Raw genomic sequence first — 21076 nt, 5'->3', positions numbered from 1 at the left:
ATGTGATATCTGCGTATTTGAGTAAGCCATATTCTGGTGTAAGGGAAGTTAACTTTTTGTGACCATTGTGCTGGCAATGCCCACTGAAGGACTCTCGTGGTATCTCACTAATGGGACCAGTGGAATAGTAGAGGCTATCAGCCCTAAGAGTCGAATGATGAGTCTTACCTGTGGGCATGGATGTTGTATCACTTGGTAAGCTACAAACCTTAATGATCGAACTTTTGCAAAGGGGAGTTTTGCAATTAGTTGAACTGTGTCTATCTGGCACCCTATAAATTCCATATTCTGCATGGGAGGCAGTTTGCTCTTCTTGTGATTGACTAATTTTCCCAAATTGTTTGCAAGGGTGAGAAGGAACATTTGATGTAGTAATACCTTGGAGATAGTGGTTAGGAGCCAGTCATCTAAATAGAGGAAGACCAGGATCCCTTGCAGTTGCAGATAAGTTGCTTCTACTGCCAAAATTTGGTGAACACCTGAGGGGGAGCTGTAGGGAGACTGAATAGCAGTGCCTTGAATTGCTAGTGATTGACTCCCAGCTGGAAATGGAAAAATCTCTTGGATTGTCTCTGTTTCTCAATGTGAAGGTAGGTGTCCTGAAAATTGATAGAGCACATCCAGTCATACTTTCTCAATTGAGGTAGAAAGGACTGTAATGTGACTATCTGGAATGTTGTCTGTTTGACATACTGAGTTAGGTTGCTGAGCTCCAAAACTGGTCTGAGGTGCCTGTCTATTTTGCAACTAAAAAGAACCTGAAATAGACTTCAGATCCTCACTGGTTTGGGGGATCAGCTGGATGACTCTTTTGTTTATCAACTTTAACACTTTTGTTGCCACAGATTCCAGATGATCTGGTGGCATTTCTGAAATCTTCACTTTTTTCTTTGGGGAAGACAAAAAGGTAAGGTATAGCCTCTAGTGATTATCTTAGCACCCATGAATCAGAAATCATGTTTTGCCAAGCTAAAGCATGTAAGGTTGTATTCCCTGACTGCCTCCAGAGTGCAGCAGTTGGGCAACTGTTCAGGGATGCTGGTAAGCTTTCTCAGTGAAAGGCCCATGGAAACCTTGGTTTTTGGAACACTTCATCCTTTCAAGTGGCATCCATTTGAATTACCTCTGCCTGCGCTTCGGGGAGGTCTATCCCCAGGAATGCCTGGTGAAAAACCTTGACATTTTTTGAACAGTTAGTTATGTACTCACCATAACGATCAATGTATGTGGTCCATCTCACCTACATTCATTACTGATGGGTTCGGAACTGATAATAGGCTCTGACTCAGCCGACTATTTTCTAGCACGAAGTCTCTAATTGGCTGGGCTAACCTATATCCCAGGATGCACCTCTCCCAAACCCCCAGATCTTGTTTGCCTACATCCGAGTCACTCCACATACACCAACCTCAGTAAGAGGAGTATCATCCACTAGGAAAAGGGAATAAACCGATTCTGAAGGGTCTCAGAGTAATTATTCTCCAAATCCTTTAGGCAGGGGGCAGGTGGGAGGGTACATAAGAATGTAGGTAAGATGGACCACATACATCGATCGTTATGGTGAGTACATAACTAACTGATGTTATGTGATCCTATCTCACCTACATTCATTACTGATGGGACAGCGTCCCTAGCACCTCTAACCCGGGAGGCTCATAGGAAAATATTCCTGAAAACTGTGGAACCAAAGGAAGCCCGGCCTCTAGATGCCACATCCAGCTTGTAATGAGAGATAAAGGTGCGATGAGAAGCCCAGGTGGCCGCTGCACAAATGTCGTCCAAGGAAAGCCTGGCATAATACGCTATTGAAGTTGAGATCGCCCTAGTGGAATGAGCCTTGACTGGGAAGGGTAAGTTTCTGCCTGCTGATGAGTAAATAAAGGTAATGCAATCCTTAATCCACTTGGAAATTGTGCACTTGGAAACAGAACTACCTGTTCTATTCTCCAAAAAGGAGACAAACAATTGATCTGATTTTTTTATGTGTTTTGTCCTGTGTAAATAGAATCTTAGTTGTCTATGCACATCCAATTGATGAAATTTGAACTCTGCCTTGTTGGAGAAGTTGGGAAAAAACACAGGTAACTCAATGGATTGGTGGAGGTTAAATGTAGACAACACCTTAGGAAGAAAGGACGGATTAAGTCTCAAGGATACCCTGTCCTTATGGAATATTAAATACGGGGGCCTAATGGACAATGCTTGAAGTTCTGAAACTCTTCTAGCCGAAGTGATGGCCACTAAGAAAGCCATCTTCCAGGATAAGAATTTCAGTTTGTAAGTGGCAGCCGGCTCAAAGGGTGTAGAAGTGATGGCTTGCAATACCAGATTTAAATCCCATGGCATGACGGGTTCTGACACAGGAGGATGCAGTAACCAGGCTCCTTTCAAAAAGGCCTTGCAAAGTTTATGGCCCATAAGAGAGGGCTCATAGGATACATAGAAATTAGAAATGGCTGCCAGCTGCACTTTAATGGTCGAGAGAGCAGAGCCCTGTCGGAAGAGCATAGCTAAAAAGTCTAAGACTGCCGATATAGGGGCTGTGAAAGGGTCCAGACCTTGTGCCTGAGCCCAGATGGAAAATCTCTTCCATTTGCTAGAGTAAATTCTTCTGGTGGAGGACTTGTGAGATGACGAAAGAATATGCACCACCTCAGGTGAAAAGGAATGTAGTCTAACTATCGATGGAAGTGGAGCAGCCAGGCTATTAACCTGAGGGACTGTAGGGAGGGGTGGAGCTGTCCTGACATATGAGTCAAAAGGTCTGGTACTGGATCCGGAGTCCAAGGACCATCCACAGTGAACTGCTGAAGGAAGGGGAACCAGACCTGACTGGGCCAGTGTGGAGCAATTAGAATCATCTTGCTTCCCAAGTGGATGGCTTTCTGAATCACTCTTGGTAACAGAGAAAACGGAGGAAAGGCATAGAGCAGACCGGAAGGCCAAACATGGACTAGAGAGTCCTTGGGTGACTCCCCCTGTGGGGGGATCAGAGTGAAGTAGTTGCTGCATTTGGCATTGAGGGGACTGGCAAAGAGATCGCAGCAAGGCTGACCCCACCTGCTGAAGATCCGAGTAGCAACTCTGTTGTTCAGGGACCACTTGTAAGGCATCAGAATAGCTCTGCTTAGCCTGTCTGCTATCACGTTGGATTTTCCCGGAATATGCATTGCCACTAGAAACCATTGGGAGGACACTGCCCAATTCCACACTCTCATGGCCTCTCTGCAAAGGGGGTAAGACTTGGTTCCCCCTTGCTTGTTCAGGTACCAAACAACTGACATGCTGTCTGAGTGAATAGCAATTGTTCCCCGGGGAAGAGAGTTCTGAAGTGTTTGCAACGCTAACAGCACTGCTCTCATCTCCAAGACATTGATGTGTAAGTGTACCTCATGATCCTGCCATGTGCCTTGGACCATTCTGCCCAGATAATGCCCCTCCACCCTATCTGGAAAGCGTCCGTGGTTACTGTGGCAGCAGGAGAAAGGGGGACTAGATTCCACCCCCTGTCCAGGCTGGAGGAACATAGCCACCAATGAAGATCTTGCCTGCAATGCTCTGTGAGGAGAATTGGGTGAGAGAGGGGTAATTTTTGATAGGACCACTGGACTGATAGGAGCCACTGGAGGATCCGCATGTGTAGCCTGGCTAAGTGTACTAACATGATGGTCGCCGCCATGGATCCCAATAACTGAAGAACTGACCTGGCTTGGACCTTCTTCTGGGGCAATAGAGCCTGGACCTGAGATTGCAACACTGTAATCCTTTCTTGAGGTAGAAAGGCCCTCATTAGGACCGAGTTTAATTCTGCGCCTATAAATACATGCTGTGAGGGCAGCAAGGCAGATTTTTCCCAGTTTAGTGTAATTCCTAACCTTTGACAAAGGTTTATGGTAGCCTCTCTGGCCTGGATGAGAAGATGCCTGGTGGGGGTGGTAATGAGCCAATCATCCAGGTAAGGAAACACCTGGAATCCTAGACATCTCAGGTGAGCTGTCACCACTGCCAAGCACTTGGTAAACACCCTGGGGGCTGTGGTGAGACCAAAGAGCAGGGCTCAAAACTGGAAATGACTGGCTCCCAGCCGGAAGTGTAAATGATTCCTGGATGCCTTGTTTATCTTGATGTGATAATAGGCATCCTTGAGGTCGATGGAGCATATCCATACTCCCTCACCCAACAATGGGAAGATGGATTGAAGAGTGACCATTCAGAACTTGGACTTCAGGATGTAGTGATTCAATCGACTGAGATCCAAAATGGGTCTCAGGTCCCCTGTTTTTTTCGGCACCAAAAAGAGTTTTGAGTAAGTTCCTGATCTGATCTGGTCTGAGGGGACCAGTTGGATGACTCCTTTTCTTAGCAGCTTTGCTATCTCTAGCATTACTTGATCCCTTTGACTGGGTGGAACGTCCGGGATTTTTTTGATTAGAGGAGAGGGCGAAACAAAGGGAATGGTGTATCCTCCGGTGATTATTCGAGGCACCCATCGATCCTGAGTGATGCTCTCCCAGGCTTGAGGAGGCCTCGAAAAACGACCCCTGACTGGCTCTGGAGCAGCACAGTTGGGCAATTCCTCAGGGATGCTGACAGGAAGATCTGCAAAAGGAGTCACAATCTCCCAGATTGCGATGGCCTCCTCTGCCCCTAGGATGGCGTCTTCCAGAATAATTCCCCCCACCTCTGCCTCTGGAGGGGGGCTCACCATGTGTGGCTGGGAAAGACTTTTGTGATTTCTTGAACCACATTTTCCCTCCTCTCTGAGCCTTGGGATAAGGCCTAGAGGGGAAAGCGAAATGGGCCCCTACGGCAGATAAAGTCTTACCCTCCAGTTCACATCTGGTGAGAGTCTCTTTCACTTTGGGTCCAAAAAGAGAGGACCCATCGAAGGGAGCGTCCATGAAGGAAGACTTGAAGGCCTCCGTGTAGTGACATAGGCACATCCAGGCTTGCCTCCTAAGAACCAAGCCTGAGCTAGCTGCCCTACTTGTCACTTCGGCTGCATAGGATATGAGTCTCATGGACGAGTATGCAATGGAACCAAGGGTAGACAACTGGGCGTTAACAGTCTGTGCTACCGCCTCAGGCATGTTACCCGTCAAGGTATCTCCCAACTCTTTGAGGAGATCTCTCTGGAGCCAAGTAAAGTGAAAAAGGTAATTCAGAGACCGCAGTGTAAAGGTCGCTGAAGACAGGGTACGCTTCCCATATCGATCCATACTCCTGGACTCCTTGTTAGGAGGATAGACGGAGGAAGAAGCCTCTGCAACTTCTTTCAGAGTAGCTGATGCCACCACCATGGCATCTACAGGGACACCTTTTGTCAAAAACTCTTTCCCCGGGGGACCAGACAGGAACTTATTAGGACAACTGGGCACTGGTTCCATGGAATCAGGGTGCTTCCACACCCTTCGACAAATCAGGTCAAAGAGTTCATCGAAGGGTGGAGACACCCAGGAGGCAGAAGGTTGAGCTCCGAAAGCCTTGAGGAATATTGACTCCTCCTCAGAGGGGGGCTTGGAAGGCCAGTCATATCTCTGCCTCAAAATCTCCAGGATGTCGGAGAAGGAGATGTCATCAGAGGCCGACTTAGGGGACCCCTCTGCATCGAGGACGGTATCCGAGGTGATGGACTCATCTTGGGAGTCTATATGCTTCCTCTTGCACAGCTTCTTCCTGGGAGGCTCCTCAGGCATAGACTCTGAGGGGGCCCTCAGAAAGCTGGGGACCACTCATGGGGGTGTTCTCAGGCCTTTGAGCTCCGCTGTCCACTGATAGGGGGGCATCAGAGGCTCTAGTCGGGGTGTATGGGGACAGAGTGGCTGATCCAAGTGATGCCACTGATGACCTAGCCAGTGCGCTCCTCATGGCCTCGAAGGCGGGTCCCCCTGAATCTGAGGACTGACCCATCTCCGAGACCACAATCGGAGTCGGGATCCCCCTAGCTGAAGCGCCGAGAGGGAGACTCGGGGCCAACAGAAGTCCGGATGTATCCCCCTCGGGCCCGACCAAGGAAACCCGAGTGCCAAAACCAGATGACGGAACCGAAATGGTTGGAGTTGACGACGGCTCCGATAAACCCACCAGGGGTACCGGAGCCGGCGTAAGGACATTACTCGGTGCCGAACACTCCGGCTCCAATGACACAATGCTCGGAGGAGGAATCATCTGTACCAAAAAGGGAATAGGCTCCGGAGCCGACTGGGTCGGAGCCGAAAACAATTTGGCTAACACCGGTGACTGAAGGAGCCTCTGAACCACCCTATCCATGTCCAAATCAGATAACCTAGAGGATTTGGAGGCAACTGAAGGAGATGAGGATCTCCTACCTATCGATTCCTGTGTAACACTGGGTGACCGGCTCCGAATCGGCTCCAATATGATCGGAGCCGAGGTCGACTCCAGTACCACCGATACCTCCTGCAGCCCCGAAGACAATGGAGCCGAGGAAGCAATATCCAAACCTGAGCTCTTGTCCTGTGGCTCCGAAGCCAACGGAGCTGAGGAGGTTTTAACTGTTTTCAAAATCTTCTCCGGTGGCTCCGAAGAACTAGATGGAGCCGGAGATCGTTTCTTAGTTCTGGTGGATTTGGATTTGCCAGTAGAAGAAGCAGATTCTATATCCTCTTCAAAGGAGGGCTTGACCAGGCCCTTCAAAATCAGTTTATTTTTTTCTTTCCTGCAGCACCCTGGAACTGAAGGAATGGCAGACACTGCAGGATTCTTGTAAGTGAATTGCGCCAAGGCAATAAACACAGATGGCATGCCCATCTGTGATCGACATTTTATAGGCACACTTAGAGCATTTTTTAAACTCGGAGGGTTTATGCTCCTTTTGCTCTTTAGACATGTCCAACAAAAACACTCAACACAACAATAGGAAGGTGGGATACACAACAGGAACTCTAAGTCAAACGCTCCTAGGGGTCGACGAGAGAAAAACACGGAGAACAAGACGAAGGAGAGGACTAGGTCCCTCTAAATTAAATGGGCCTAGCCCGTCAAACACAAGGAAACCACACATACTCACCACAAAACTCTAACAAGCTCAAAATACACACAAAACCCAAAATAGCTATGAAAATAGCTTTTGTTTGACAGAAAAGGTATAAAACTTTAGAAAGTTTAGTCAAAAAAGGTACTTAGCCACAGCCAAGCTCGAGACCACGTCCTAACTCAACGAGCGGAAAACGAGATCTGGGGGTTTGGGAGAGGTGCATCCTGGGATACGGGTTAGCCCAGCCAATTAGAGACTTTGTGCTAAAAAATAGTCGGCCGAGTCGGAGCCGATTATCGGCTCTGAATCCATCAGTAATGAATGTAGGCGAGATAGGACCACATAACATCCACATTTTTCTACCTCCCCTTTGATTCCTGGAAAAGGATCTTTGAGGAGTAGAAAAATGGATATCTATGGCAGTCCTGTTCATTCTTACTGTTTGTTTTACCTTAGGTCCAAAAAAAGGTGGAAAGGTCATACGGGAAATTGATAAAAGACACCTTGAAGCTTTCTGCAAAGTCACATAGGTCCATCCAGGCATGGCATCTCATGGTAATACCTATACTGATTGCCTTTGATGTACTTTCAACTGCATTTGACAACAGTTGCATGGCCACATTTGAGGTAGACTGAAAGGTAGACATTTGGATGTCCACCATCTTTTGGACATCCATAGGCAAGCTACCTGAAAGAGACTTGAAAAGCTCCTCCTTGATCATGTCTCTCTGGAAATGTGTCAGTTGTACTAGGTAATACAACACTCAAAGTACAAAGGTCACTGGAGCATATGTCTGTTTCCCCTTTCTGTCCAATGCCCTTGACTCCCTGTTATGGGGAAGGACAGAGAATCTTTCCTCAGCTAGTTCATTATTTGTGGCTGCTACTATCACCATCTATAGGGGGCACTTTGACCAGTGTTTTCTGTCTTTTGGGATAACCAAAATTTTGTCTGTTTTTTTGAATAGGCTCTGCTTCATCAGGTTCCTTCCGGGCTTTCTGAATAACAAGCTGTATTAAGATGTAGGAGGTCAGACCACCCAGGACATCAATGGGCCACACCAAAAACCTGCAAGGAACATGTACTCATCAGGAGAAGGAGTTTCAGTGGATCACCCCCCCCCCCATTGCTTCATCAATTCTAGAATATCCTCAAAGGAGATGCTCTTGGGGTGGATATTGGGGATCCTTCTCCGTTTCAGTCTGTGTCTTCAGTCACAGATGCTGGAGAGCATTCTGTTTCATTTTGTATGCCCTTTTTCATGGGATGTGTCTCAGGGGCTGTGAAGGAGGCATGTGGGAGTTGGATGGGGAGTTTGTAACTCGAGCTGCCTCAAAGCTAACTGGGTCTGTCTGTCCCTGTTGACCCTAATGAGAGGAAAAAGGCACAGGTTCTATTGGGAGTTTGGATGGATCTGAACTTGATACACACACCAGTCTCCTTGACCAAGCCAAAGCCTTTTCTGACTCAGTGAAAGCTGACTCAGCCAATGGAGTCGAGAAGAAACTATCCATGTCAGCAGACTCAGTAGGCTTCCCTACTGCTAAAGAGGTTGGCTCCGAGGAGGACCTCAGAGCCCAGCTATCTCGAGCCAAAGCACCTAGAGGAAGAAACAGCTCTGAAAACGTTGGTGTCATCTTCACCATTGCAGCTCCAACCCCGATGCTTTGGCTCTGAGACTCATCTTGACCCAAAAATATCAGTGTCAAGAGAGTAAGGAAAGATGTCAAAGCTGAAATTTCCAGGGCTATTGGATCCAACACTGGTGTGGCAGATGGGTTTGGATCCATAATTATCTGATCCAGAAAGGGAGATGCTGTCATAAAAGGGTTAGATGGTGTTAAAGGGCCCACTCCTGACCCTCTCCTCAGGGATGGTGCTAGAAGGACCCCATCTGAATCTCTGTCTTCAGGAGTTTCTTCATTATACAGTCAAAATCCAACTCAGTTAGACATCTGGTGGATCTATCAGACATCGAAGAAGTTACAGATGCTGATCTCAATGGTAGTTTTTGTTGAAGAAACTGGGAATGAAGTCTGGGGCTGACTGGCTCCAGAGAAAAGGTAGGTTTTGGTGAGTGAGTTTGGACCCAAGTTGCAGGTAGCTCTGACTGCCTTGAATACTTAGGTGCTGGACCTGGGAGAACTGTTGGATCTGGAAACCTTTTCTTCAGTTTTTTTCTACTCTCCCTTCTTGTCTCTTGTTGTCATCTTTGTTTCTATATTTTAAAAATGCATGCATCGAGATTCTTCCTCAGTGCAATTGTATAAGGTAGTCAAAGTTTCAGTTTTTGACATACAGTGGATTACCTTCAGGATGTTGATGTACATGTTGGTTGACCAACCAAAGGTAAATCAGATGAACATAATTCCCTTATGTCTTTTTCTCATAATTGTTTGAAGATAGAAAATGCAGGATACAAGGGATATATATATATATATATATATATATATATATATATATATATATATATATATATATATATAGCTATATATATATTATATATACATACATACATGCAGGATAAACGGTATATATATATATATATATATATATATATATATAAATAAAAGTCTACTTTATATACCTGAAATACCACCCACATAACTGAAGACCAGATAACCAAGTTGAGAATGCCAAAACTTCAAATGCACAAACGTCCACACAGCCGAATAGTTTCCCTGTCCAATATCTATTAATATTAGTGAAATCATGTTCATTATGACCAAAGCTACAATGTTACAATCATCGGTGTACTTAACCAACCAACAATGATCATCTCATGGAATAGAGGCAAAAACAGTATTATACAACAAATACCTGTGCAAAGATCCCTGAGGAACACCTGATCTCATCAGTGCTGCAGCTGATATTTTCTTTGAATCACTACTCCTTATAGTCTACCTTTGAGTCATTGATTAATCCACCTACATACAGTGGATATAAAAAGTGTACACACCCCTGTTAAAATGCCAGGTTTTTGTGATATAACAAAATGAGACCACAATAAATCATTTCAAAACTTTTCCCACCTTTAATGTGACCTATAACCTGTACAATTCAATTGAAAAACGTGCAAATCTGTTAGGGAAAAAATATAAAAAATAAAAAACATACAATAAGCTGATTGCATAAGTGTGCACACCCTTAAACTAATACTCTGTTGAGGCACCTTTAGATTTAATTACAGCATTCAGTCTTCTTGGGTACACACCTGCCATTAATTAAAGAGCCTCTGATTAACCCCAAATAAAGTTCAGCTGTCCTAGTGATTTTCCTGAAATTTACTCAGTTGCCTGCTACAGCAAAAGACATGGATCACAGAGAACTTACAAAGCATCAAAGGGATATTATTGTTGAAAGGTATCAGTCAGGAGAAGGGCACACAAAAATTTCAACAGCATTGGATATACCATGGAACACAGTGAAGACAGTCATCAAAAAGTGGAGAAAATATGGGCCAACAGTGATGTTGCAAAGAACTGGACATCCCTCCAAAGCTGATGAAAAGACAAGAGGAAAACTGGTCAGGGAGGCTGCCAAGAGACCTACAGCAACACTGAAGGAGCTGCAGGAATTTCTGACAAGCACTGGTTGTGTACTACATGTGACAACAATCTCCCATATTCTCCATATGTCTGGACTATGGGGTAGCGTTGCAAGATGGAAGCCTTTTCTTGCACAGAAAAACATCCAGGACCAGCTAAAATTTGCAAAACAATACATCAAGTCTCCCAAAAGCATGTGGAAAAATGTGTTATAGTCTAATGAGACCAAGGTTGAACTTTTTGGCCACAATTCCAAAAGGTATGTTTGGTGCAAAAACAACACTTTGCATCACCAAAAGAACACCATCCACACCATGAAGCATGGTGGTGGCAGTATCATGCTTTGGGATTGCTTTTCTTCAGCTGGCAATGGGGCTTTAGTTAAGATGGAGGGAATTATGAACAGTTCCAAATACCAGTCACGTTTCACCCAAAACCTTCAGGTGTCTGCTAGAAAGCTGAAGATGAAGAGGAATTTCACCTTTCAACATGACAATGACCCCAAGCATACATCCAAACCAACAAAAGTGTGGCTTCACCAGAAGAAAATTACAGTTATGGAATGGCACAGCCAGAGCCCAGACCTAAATCCAATAGAAAATCTGTGGGGTGACCTGAAGAGTGCTGTGCACAACAGTTGCCCTCGCAATCTGACAGATTTTGAGCGCTTTTGCAAGGAAGAGTGGGCAAATATTGCCAAGTCAAGATGTGCAATGCTGATAGACTCCTACCCAAGAAGACTGAATGATGTAATTAAATCAAAAGGTGCTTCAACAAAGTATTAGTTTAAGGGTGTGCACACTTAGGTTCATAGGTTCATAGATTAGTACTAGGCCAACTGCCCTTGTGGGCCATTTTAAGCTTAGCCAATTATCCCATGTAAGAATCAAACCCTGCACCTATAAGGTAAGCACCTTAACCATTATACCAACCTCCCACCCCTAATGCACTTATGCAACCAACTTATTGTATGTTTTTTATATTTTTTCCCTTAACAGATTTGTTTGTTTTTAAATTGAATTGTAGAGGTTATAGGTCACATTAAAGGTGGGAAAAGTTTTGAAATGACTTATTGTGGTCTCATTTTTATATCACTAAACCTGGCATTTTAACAAGGGTGTGTACACTTCTTATATCGACTGTAAATATTGATTAGCCTTATATTGTTCCAAAGCCAAATTAACAGTATAAAATAATAAGTTGAAAGCTTTGGTTAAAAACAAATGTGTATTGCCATCTTATCTGTAGATTTAAAAACTGGAGTAATTAATGATTCCTTCCAAGATCTTGGTATGTATCCATTATACAGCATAGAATTAAATGTCCTAGTTAATAAACTCACTAAATAATCTTTTATATTAACCAACAAAATTCCAAGAATACAGTCTGATCCACTTGATCTGCCAGATTTAGTTTTATTTAAAGCTCTTAAAAACATCTCTTTAGTAAGATTAGGACATGTTGTCATACAATCAATTCTTTCCTCCTTGAATTGAGATTAACATCCACTTGTTTCAATGCCAAAAACCAGTAAAATATTCATTAAATTTGATAACTATCAATTTGTGGTCACTAATGTGTAACCTACCTACAAAATAGAATTAATATATTTATTTTTTTGGCATTTGTGTGATTATTTGCCAACAGATTTTCATATTTTATTTTTTTATTTCTCATACTTGCCAATAGTTACTTGCTTCTCAACCTTACATCTTTTTATTAAACTTATTTGGAATTTTACGACAAACACAAGAAGCTCTCTGTTTCCTGTGATATAATTTGCTCAAATTATAATTCTACCATACTGGGACTTTATTTTTGGAATTTACTGTTTTATAGCAAGTTGTCCCAACTACACTGTTATACAATAGTGATTCTATATTATTATAAACCCCACTGACTGTCTCAGCTATCTCTATCCAATTGAAAGTAAATTATTCTTTAATTTATTCTTTAACTGGTAGTAATCAATTAGACCATAATTGTAATGTTTGGTCCATACTCTTGGTTTACCCTAAACAACTATTTCAAATGAGAAGGACAAATGATCAGATAATCCTAGAGGAGGCAAAATCTGAATATTTTAATTAAAATAGGATATTCTGTACCTAATAAGTCCAGGATATTACTACACTGACTCATTTAAAAAAATCAACTGTATAATATTATGATACTAAAAAATCTCAGTAAATTCTGTTTCACGATAATTTCCTCCTTCATTCACTTGCCAATCAATGGTAGAATAATTAAAGTCAGCTATCAGTACCAGAGTTCTATAATCTAAATATAGAAGTTATGTTCTTACCATAACGTTCCATGTTAGTTGTCATCTTCTCGCCTTCTTCTTGCTGGATGGGTTCGGAGCCGACCTCGGCTCCGACTCGGCCACTCTAAAAGCTCGAGAGTTGGTTCCACCGGCTCGAGGCTCCCCTTATATCCCACAATGCTAGGCGTGAGTTACCTCAGATCTCGTTTGTAAGCTAGGCCCAGCCTATAATAGTAGCAGAATAACTAGAAACAAAGTCCACCTCTATAAACAAGGGTGAAGAGAAGGGTGACCTACATCCTGATCTAGGAAATATGCACAGCAGAGCATATACCTAAAGTAAAGAGGTGGTAGAAAGAGAGGTCACAATCAAACTCCTCTAGGTCTGTCCAGGCCAGGGGGAAGGAGGGTGGGACGCAAGAAGAAGGCGAGAAGAAGACAACTAACATGGAACGTTATGGTAAGAACATAACTTCTATATGTTAAGTTGTCTATCTCACCTTCATTCTTGCTGGATGGGACCGGCCCTAGCACCTTGTCCCGGTGGCCTAACCGAACAGACTCTTGAGAACAGTGGAACCAAAGTTAGCTCTATGCCTAGAAGCTAAATCCAACTTATAATGAGAAATGAAAGTGTGAGGAGTAGCCCAAGTAGCCGCTGCACAAATGGTGTCAATAGGCAGTCTGTCTTGGAAGGCTATAGAAGTAGCCAAAGCTCTGGTGGAATGGGCTTTAGGTTTGTTAGGCAGCTTTTGGTGTCTAATTTCATAAACAAGGGAAATCAGAGATGTTAGCCATCTAGATAATGATACCTTTGAAACTGAAAGTCCCTTTCTGCCTTCTGCATAGGAGACAAACAGCTGGTCAGATTTTCTGAATTGTTTGGTTCTATCCAAATAGTACCTTAACTGACGATGAACATCTAGCCAATGCAATTTTTGTTCAGATCTATTGGAATATTCTGGAAAAAACACAGGGAGGTCAATGCTTTGATTTAGGTTAGACACCGAGGCTATCTTAGGCAAAAAGGACGGGTTGGTTCAGAAGATACCCTGTCCTTTTGGAACAACAGATAAGGAGGTCGACAGCTGAGTGCATGAAGTTCTGAAACTCTTCTAGCTGAAGTAATAGCTACCAGAAAGAGAGTCTTCCATGATAGCAATTTTAAAGAACAGGAGGCTGCAGGTTCGAAAGGGGGGAGAATCAAAGAACTAAGAACTAAATTTAGGTCCCAAGGAGGAGGAGGATTTCTTATAGGAGGTCTGAGTAGAAAAACTCCTTTCAAAAAGGCTTTGCAAAGCTTGTGGGACATTATGGCAGACTCTGAAATACCCACATGAAAGTTAGAAATAGCTGCCAGTTGAACTTTAAGAGTAGAAGGAGATGAACCTGCATGGAAGAGTTCAGCTAGAAAATCAAGGACCATTTGGATGGAAGCAGTGAAAGGATCTATGTCCCTTCCTTGAGCCCAATAGGCGAAACGTTTCCACTTACTCAAATAAATCTTTCTAGTGGAAGATTTATGGGAAGCTATCAAAATACCTCGAACAGAGTGAGATATTTGAGGAAGCCTGGCTAAGGTTGGAATTGGAGGAACCAAGCCGTGAGGTTCAGAGAGGGAAGGGAGCGATGAAACTGACCCGACTGATGGATCAAAAGATCTGGAACTAGGTCCAGATGCCAAGGTCGCTCCAACAGAAAATGATGCAGAAAGGGGAACCAAACCTGTCGAGGCCAGTAAGGAGCAATGAGGATCAACGAGACCTTCTGAGCGATAGCTTTCTGTATCACTTGAGAGATTAGTGGGAAGGGAGGAAATGCATACAGAAGTCCCCGGGCCAAACTTGGACTAGAGCGTCTCTGCTGGGCTGGCCTGGTAAAGGGAATAGGGTGAAATAATCTCTGCACTTGCTGTTTTGGGGAGTAGCAAAAAGGTCGCAGCAAGGCTGACCCCACTTGAGAAAAATTTCTCTCACAACAGAGTCTTTCAGAGACCACTCATGAGGCATGAGGATAGCTCTGCTCAACTTGTCCGCGATTTGATTGGACTTCCCGGGGATGTGCGTTGCTATCAGAAACCGCTGAGAAGAAATCGCCCATTGCCACAGTCTGAGTGCTTCTCGACACAGGGTAGGACCTGGTTCCGCCTTGTTTGTTGATATACCACACTACAGACATATTGTCCGTCTGGATTGCTATCGTTCCCAAAGGAAGAGAGTCTTGAAGGGCTTGCAACGCTAAAAGCACTGCTCTCATCTCTAGAACATTTATGTGCAAGTGGCATTCTTCTGGTTGCCATGTGCCCTGGACAGTTCTGCCCTGATAATGCCCCCCCCACCCGATCAGGGAGGCGTCCGTTGTCAGTGTAGCAACCGGAGGGGGAGGAACAAAGGGTCTTCCCAATAAGAGCTGAGGGGAAGACATCCACCACAGAAGATGATTCCTGCATGTTTGCGTGATCATAATGGTGTGGGACATCGGAAGTTGCTGGTATGACCATTGTGTGAAGAGCATCCATTGAAGGATTCTCATGTGGAATCTGGCTAATGAAAGCAAAGGAATGGCAGCCGCCATAATCCCCAATACTTTCAGAACCAACCTGGCTTTGACTCTGTTGCTGCTGAAGATGAGCGAGACCAGTTTCTGTATGTCTGTTATTCTCTGATCTGTTAGCCTCGCAGACATGTTGACTGTGTCTAGAATTGCGCCTATGAAGGTAATAACACGACAAGGCGACAAAACAGACTTTTCGCAATTTATTGAAATGCCTAAATTTTGACAAATGCGAAAGGTGTAGTCCCTGGCCAATAGAAGAAGATGCTTGGTGGGAACTGTAAGGAGCCAGTCGTCCAAATATGGAAACACCTGGAATCCTTGACGTCTCAGGTGAGAAGCTACCACTGCCATGCATTTGGTAAACACCCGGGGGGCAGTGGTGAGACCAAAGGGCAGGGCCCTGAATTGAAAATGACTGGTTCCCAGCCTGAAGCGGAGGAATCTTCTGGAGCGTCTGTTCATTTTTATGTGATAGTACGCGTCCTGAAGGTCTATAGAGCACATCCAGTTTTCTTTTCCCAATAGGGGAAGGATGGACTGCAGCGTGATCATCCGAAATCTTGATTTCTTGACTGACTTGTTCAAGATACTGAGATCCAAAATTGGTCTCCAGTCCCCTGTTTTCTTTGGAACTAAAAAGAACCTTGAGTAGATTCCGGATCCTTGCTGGTCTGCTGGAACTGGCTGAATTGCTCTTTTTGCAAGCAGCTTTGAAATTTCCAAAGCTGCAAGATCCCTTTGAGCGGGTGGAACATCTGGAAGGGATTTTTTTGATTGGCTTGGAATGCGAACAAAGGGAATGGAATAGCCTCCGGAAATGATGGACTGTACCCATTTGTCTTGAGTCAGGGATAGCCAGGCTTCTGGGTACAGTGACAATCTTCCCCCGACTGCCTCCGAAGGTGGGCAGTCGGGCAACACCTCAGGGATGCTGAAAGGGCTTATCAGAGAAGGCTTCTCGATTGCCCTGGTTCTGCGGACCCCCCCTGCCTCTAGGGCGACGTCTACCATTGTTGTTCCCGCCTCTGCCTCTGGCGGGGAACCGACTTTGTGCGTCAGGCGAAGACCCTTGAGATTGTTTGCGGAACCACATTTTCCCACTTTTCTGACCTTTGGGGTAAGGCCTAGAAGGAGTAGAAAAACGGACTCCGACGGCAGAAAGAGTCTTGCCATCTGTCTCGCACCTAGTCAAGGTTTCTTTCACTTGAGGACCAAAAAGAGATGATCCATCGAATGGGGAATTAGTGAATGACGTTTTAAAGGGGTCCGCAAAGTTGCATAGCCGCATCCAGGCATGCCTACGTAAGGCCACACCTGTCCCTGCGGCCCTGCTCGCTCCATCAGCCACATAAGATAGGAGGCGCATGGAGGAGTTGGCTATGGAGTTCAGGGTAGCCAGCTGAGTGTTCATCTTGTCTTGAAAACCCACAGCCGTAGGGTCCTTCAACATGTCACTCGCTTCTTTAATCAAGTCCCTTTGAAGACGAGTAAAATGGCATAGGTAGTTCAGCGAACGCATTGCAAATGTCGCTGACGAGAACATCCGCTTCCCGTACCTGTCCATGGACCTAGATTCCTTGTTAGGTGGATGGACAGGCACTGAAGGATCAGCTAGTTCCTTCTTAGTGGCAGCAGCAACCACCATAGCATCCACAGAAACTCCTTTTGTCAGAAACTGTTTATCTGCTGGTGCTGTAATGAATTTTGAGGGTCTCCTGGGAGTGGGGTCCACTGAATCAGGAGCCATCCATGCCTTTTTTGCTACCACCTGCATGAGGGGGTCAAAGGGGGGAGACACCCAGGAGGTGGAAGGACGAGAGCCAAACGCCTCAAGGTACACAGATTCATCCTCCGAAGGGTTGAGGGCTGGCCAATTTCCCTCTGCTTAAGGATTTCTAGAATGTCTGCAAATGAGACATCTTCAGAAGGGGAACGGGGAACCCTCGAATCCTCTAAATCTGTGTCAGAGGTGACGGACTCAGGTGAGTCTATGTGTTTCCTCTTACACTTTCTCTTCCGAGGGGGCTCTTCTGCCAAATCAGGAGAGGCCTCGGAAGAGGATGAGATCCCCACAGGGATTCCTGAGGAGCTGGCCCACTGCGGGCCGGGAGGAGAGAGTGAGCCGACTTGACCTGAGGCACCGAAGGGGGGGGGCGGATGGAGCCGACTGTGGGGTAGAACCAGGTTCTAACACACTCCGCATGACCTCGAACGCACCCCTGTCAGGCAGAGCCAGAGGTCCCGCCCGAAAGCTAAAACCTCCCTCGGCACCGACAGTGATGGCTTCGAGGCCGATGTCGGAGCCAAACTCACCAGAGCGAAGCCCGAGAGGGAGAGCGGGGTCGGACAACGGTCCGATGCCACTCACCCTCGGAGCCGACGATGGAAGTCCGGCCGAGATTCTTCTAAGGAAGAAATCGGAGCCGACGATGGAGCCGAAGACAATTGTATCGGCTCCGACGCTACCACAGTCTCGGTTCAACGCCTGCCCGAACTCAACGGAGTCGGAGGAGGAACATATTGAGGGACAAGGGCAGGCATCGACTGATGAGTCGGGCTCTGAAGCATTTGGGCCAGTGCCTCGGACTTAAGAAGTCGACTCACTACCCTCTGAAGGTCATGGTCCGACAGCCTCGATGACCTAGAGGAGTGAGATCTATGGCTCCGTTCAGACAGCAGAGGAGATGCTGGAGCCGAATGAACGGAGCCAAGGGATGGTGACCTAGACCTCTTCCTAGATGTCGGATCCGAAGGTCTGGTCGGAGCCGACAAGGGAATTTCTAATACCTCGGCTCCAGCCGGAGCCGAGGAAACCACAGAAACTGTAGACTGAGACTCATCGGCTCCAGCCGGAGCCGATGCAGACGGAGGTTTCCTAGCCTTAGGTCTCGGCACAGTAGCTGGAGCCGAGGACCTAGAAGCCTTGGAGGGCTTTCCCGAAGAGACAGTAAGGGAACCCTCAGGCTTGAGTAAACCTCTCAGAATCAGTTTGTTTTTTCTTTCCTGCAGGACCCTGGGGCTGAAGCCGTGGCATACAGCACAGGAGTCCTGCAGGTGCAAAGGCCCCAGGCAGTAGACACAAGAAGTGTGACCGTCTGTCAGAGACATTTTCTGACAGCACGAGTCACACTTCTTGAAGCCTGAGACCTTCGAGTCTTTAGACATTTTAGAAAAGTGTAATCACACACACCCAGTCAAACACACTGATTACACCCTATCCTATTTTAAACTCAAAAAATAAAACAACTACCAAAGTTTTAAATTATGAGAAAACACACACACACCACTAGGGGATGGAGGAAGAAGGCCTGAAGGCCCGAGGGAAGAACTTATAAGTTCTTGTGGAGAAAAAATGGGATTTTAGAGAGAAAGTGGGGAAGATTCCACTAAACTAAGGGAAACAAGTGTTAAAATTAAAATTAAAGGGGTTTAAGTATACTAACTTTAATCCAAAGTTACTCACCAAGAAGCCGGTAGAAAACCAACACCTCGATCGCTGTAGCGGCAAACGAGATCTGAGGTAACTCACGCCTAGCATTGTGGGATATAAGGGGAGCCTCGAGCCGGTGGAACCAACTCTCGAGCTTTTAGAGTGGCCGAGTCGGAGCCGAGGTCGGCTCCGAACCCATCCAGCAAGAATGAAGGCGAGATAGACAACTTAACATTCATATTTAAAATTGACAAACAATTATAATGAGCATCTATAGGTGTATCTGTAGGTGTATGATAGCAAAGTACCAATGTTACAGGATTGTGCAACAATAGTCCATAAGCTTGGACTACTACAAACTCCAAATCAGCAATAGTCTTCACAAAAAATTGAATTTCTAACCCATAAAGTTATGCCTCCACCTCCCTTGCTTATTCATAAGCATTCACATTTGTTATATCCTGGTATTTATAAGTCAGATGAATTCCATGTCTCAGTATCAGTAATACATTCATATGCTTCAGAAAGTCCAATAAATTTTAACTCACTTCCTTTGTTCCCCAGCTTTAGGCATTAACAATGGAAACATTTTAAAGATCTATTACATTTCCTATTTCTATTGCACAAATCCACCTGCTAATGTGAGGCCTTAAAATTTTTCAGCACAATTCCTAAATAAGCTTTGCAGAACCTTAGATCCATAGTAATTAAGATGAACTTTTTCCCTTGAAAACCTTTTTAAAATCATAGGCACAGTTTTTTGTGGACTATGTTGTTTGCAGATGACATTGTTATCTGTAGTGAGAGAAGGGAACAGGTGGAGGAGACCCTGGAGAGGTGGAGATATGCTCTAGAGAGAAGAGGAATGAAGGTCAGCAGGACTAAGACAGAATATATGTGTGTGAATGAGAGGGAGGATAGAAGAATGGTGAGGATGCAGGGAGTAGAGGTGGCGAAGGTGGATGAGTTTAAGTACTTGGGATCAACAGTTCAGAGTAACGGTGAGTGTGGAAGAGAAGTGAAGAAGAGAGTACATGCAGGCTAGAGTGGGTGGAGAAGAGTGTCAGGAGTGATTTATGACAGACGAGTACCAGTAAGAGTGAAAGGGAAGGTCTACAAGAGGGTAGTGAGACCTGCTATGTTATATGCGTTGGAGACAGTGGCATTGACAAAAAGGCAGGAGTCAGAGCTTGAAGTGGCAGAGTTGAAGATGTTAAGATTTGCACTGTGTGTGACGAGGATAGACAGGATTAGGAATAAGTATATTAGAGGGTCAGCCAGGTTGGAAGGTTTGGAGACAAAGCCAGAGAGGCAAGATTATGTTGGTTTGGACATGTGCTGAGGAGGGATGCAGAGTATATTGGGAAAAAGATGCTAAGGATGAAGCTGCCAGGTAACAGGAAAAGAGAAAGGCCTAAGATAAGGTTTATGGATGTGGTGAGAGAGGACATGCAGGTGGTTGGTGTGACAGAGCAAGATGCAGAAGATAGGAAGAAATGGAAACAGTTGATTTGCTGTGGCGACCCCTAACGGGAGCAGCCAAAAGAAGATGAAGAAGAAGAAGATTAATTTAACATTGTAGACAAAACAAAGTTGTCTTAGCCAATTACTAAACAATTTTTGTCTTTGTCCACTGAAAATCTGACCAACACTAGCTAGGAAGTATTTCACATAATGCAAACTGTAGATTTAGATTTAAAGTTTCAAAATATTCTTTTTTATCATGACTATACCTTAAATAATTAGTGTCTCTCTGCAAAATAATTTTAGTTAGGTCAGTTTAACTCTAGTTAACCTTGGCAACAAATCTAAATACTCAATTAACTACAACCCTGTTAAAGAAGAAACTATAATATACTCTTTATTCAATTATGTTATTTGACTAGTAATGCATTTTACATGTGGGTCCCCAATTACCTGTATTTCAGGTTAACATCTGTTTCCACTGTTCTCCATTATGGAAATAAAACCGGGTTCTTCATTGTGTTTATTAATATCTTTATCTTAGCTAATTAACCCTCCCAAACCTCTTCTGTTAAGCTTTTTTATACATTAGATCTCTTGCCATCCTTCATTCTGCCTATTAATACAATTGCTAATTTCATCAGAGCAAGGGTTATATGAAATGCTACCAGTTAAATAAGAATAACAATTTTCCTGCAAACTTTCTGTAGTCAAAACATCCTGCTTCCTAGAATGACTCAAACATTACTGTTTACTAGCATTAACTGAACTATGTTCAGCGTAAGTCTCATTTAATACCTTCTTAGAATGAAGA

At 44.7% G+C, this 21076-nt stretch overlaps 1 protein-coding gene across 1 annotated transcript in view; it reads right to left on the bottom strand.

Annotated features, from left to right (window-relative positions):
- LOC122810910 overlaps positions 1-21076 on the bottom strand; it is a 220134-nt gene that overhangs the window by 184936 nt on the left and 14122 nt on the right. The gene's annotated exons all lie outside the window — the stretch shown is intronic.

Source organism: Protopterus annectens, chromosome 9.part0, assembly GCF_019279795.1.
Source record: "Protopterus annectens isolate FY-2018-M chromosome 9.part0, PAN1.0, whole genome shotgun sequence".
NCBI lineage: Eukaryota > Metazoa > Chordata > Ceratodontiformes > Protopteridae > Protopterus > Protopterus annectens.
This window is presented reverse-complemented; position numbering and strand designations above follow the sequence as displayed.